The following is a 2,500-nucleotide window of genomic DNA, read 5'->3' on the forward strand; positions in this document are numbered from 1 at the left end:
CGTCACTACCTCCCCGTGCCGGGAGTGGGTAATTTGCGCGCCTGCTGCCTTCCTTGGATGTGGTAGCCGTTTCTCAGGCTCCCTCTCCGGAATCGAACCCTGATTCCCCGTTACCCGTTACAACCATGGTAGGCGCAGAACCTACCATCGACAGTTGATAAGGCAGACATTTGAAAGATGCGTCGCCGGTACGAGGACCGTGCGATCAGCCCAAAGTTATTCAGAGTCACCAAGGCAAACGGACCAGACGAGCCAATCCGATTGGTTTTGATCTAATAAAAGCGTCCCTTCCATCTCTGGTCGGGACTCTGTTTGCATGTATTAGCTCTAGAATTACCACAGTTATCCAAGTAACGTGGGTACGATCTAAGGAACCATAACTGATTTAATGAGCCATTCGCGGTTTCACCTTAATGCGGCTTGTACTGAGACATGCATGGCTTAATCTTTGAGACAAGCATATGACTACTGGCAGGATCAACCAGGGAGCTGCGTCAACGAGAGCTGAGCAGCCGGCCGCCCGGGAGTGTGTCCCGAGGGCCCGCGCGAACACGCAAGCGTCCGCTCAATTATTCTGCAAACAGGAGGAGGCTGAGCTCCCCTGCACGATACACCTCGAAACCCTCTCAGGTCCCGGCGGCGCGCAGCGCCGTCCTAAGTACTTGGTCGGGTTCGAGAGAGGCGCAATCGCCCGGAGATGGGCGAGTAGACGCTTTCAGTGCGAACACCCGTGCTCCCAACTGAGCTTGCCGCTGCCGACAGAGGCCCGGGAGCGTGCTGTCGTGGCATTGCCGGCGGGAAACAACACGCGCCACCTACGGTGACCGGCAGCTCCAACGCCAGCGCCACAGAAGGGCAAAGCCCCACTTGGGTGCAGAAGCGAACTCTCCCAGCACAGCGCACGCGCCAACACGTCCGCAGAGCTGCGATACAAACCACCTGCGAGAACCGCTGGGGGCGACCGAGCAGCAGACGGCGTCGCGACGCCGAGTGCCGGGCGGCGGCGCATCCTCAACGCACACAGTCCGCAATCGGACCAGCACACTGCAGATGTCCACCGCGCTTCGCACCGGGCTCGGCAGAACCCACTTTGGCCGCCTGGCGCCGCGCGCAGGGTGCGCCGGCGCATAGCTGGGACGCCAGCCGGGCCCGTCGGCCGGCGCTCCTGCCACTGGGCGCCCCCCACCAGCCGGCTGTAGTGCGTGCGCTCACGCAGCGCGCGGCCAGCACGCCGGGCGGCCCCCCCTCACCGGCCGGGGACTGTCCCGCCAAGCCACAGCCTCGTATCGCTTCATACCCACATGGCCAACTCAGGTTCGGGGGCATGGCGGGTACCGCCGAAACAACCGGTTCATAGATGTACCGATCGTCGCTATCACCGATGCACCTGCAGCGCGAACAACCGCTCAACAACTGATTTCCAGTTCATTTGCGGATCTTTGGCAGCAAACGTATACGTCAATCTACATTTGCGAAATCTACGATTCTGGCATGCCTGCATGTTATGTGTCACGACACGCTACATCAGCCCACATACACACTGCGGCATGTACACGAGAGAACACGTGGAAGATGGTCCGCGCACGTGTGCAATGTCCCTTGCGCGGTCGACTGTCAACCGGCCTCTGTAGCATGTCGCAGATGTGGAACGCGGTCCACCGTGCTATCATGTTGTGTGGGGCAATACGATTAAATAGGAAAACCCTCGTCGCTACATCAACAGACGGCTCACGCTGATTCCCGGCAGAGGGAGGAGGGGGGGGGGGGGGGCCAACATGCAATACTTTCGTCCGTACCTACCTACCACATGTCTGTACGGCGTACAACAGTGCAATCTCGCTGTAATGGGGAGACGAGACAAGTAGCATCGTGCACAACATATGGCCCTTATGATTCGCCATTGTAGGGCGCAGCCGGTGTACGGTCAAGCATGTGCCACATTATGTCACTCAGTACGTAACGACGGATGATCAGTGTGGGTTACGCGTACATCAGCGGACAGTCCACACAGGCCGTACCACAACGTACACTGACTGCATCGACAACCGAATGCAACTGAACAGCTGCAAGGCTCATTTCACAAACAAACGCCTGACCGACCAGCTTGGAAGGGCAGGAGGGGAGGGCGATATTCGTTCTGTAGCGGTACACCCTTCCAGTGGTTAGCGGGACTGTGTAGAAAGTACGCAACACTCGAAAGACCTTTATGTGAGGGTACGCACCATGGCATCAAGAAATACACATGACACCAGAGGATCCAAGCAGTGAACTATGTTCAGAGGGTTGCTGTTAGGCAAAGCTACATTCCTGTGACGTTACATGTGACAGTTAAGGTGCAGTGTAAGTTAGGTTAAGGTGCAGCGTAAGTTAGGTTAAGGTGCAGCGTAAGTTAGGTTAAGGTGCAGCGTAAGTTAGGTTAAGGTGCAGCGTAACTTAGGTTAAGGTGCAGCGTAACTTAGGTTAAGGTGCAGCGTAACTTAGGTTAAGGTGCAGCGTAACT

The 2,500-nt window shown here is 57.2% G+C and overlaps 1 non-coding gene across 1 annotated transcript in view; it reads right to left on the minus strand.

The window, feature by feature from the left end:
- The window catches only part of LOC126326395 (small subunit ribosomal RNA), a 1,893-nt gene extending 1,405 nt beyond the window's left edge, over nt 1–488 (minus strand). Inside the window, exon 1 of the ribosomal RNA XR_007560644.1 lies at nt 1–488. This exon is cut by the window's left edge and continues 1,405 nt beyond it. This is a non-coding gene — a ribosomal RNA (small subunit ribosomal RNA).
- Between the last annotated feature and the right edge of the window lie 2,012 nt (nt 489–2,500).

The sequence above is a fragment of the Schistocerca gregaria genome, unplaced genomic scaffold (genome assembly GCF_023897955.1).
Source record: "Schistocerca gregaria isolate iqSchGreg1 unplaced genomic scaffold, iqSchGreg1.2 ptg000988l, whole genome shotgun sequence".
Lineage (NCBI taxonomy): Eukaryota > Metazoa > Arthropoda > Insecta > Orthoptera > Acrididae > Schistocerca > Schistocerca gregaria.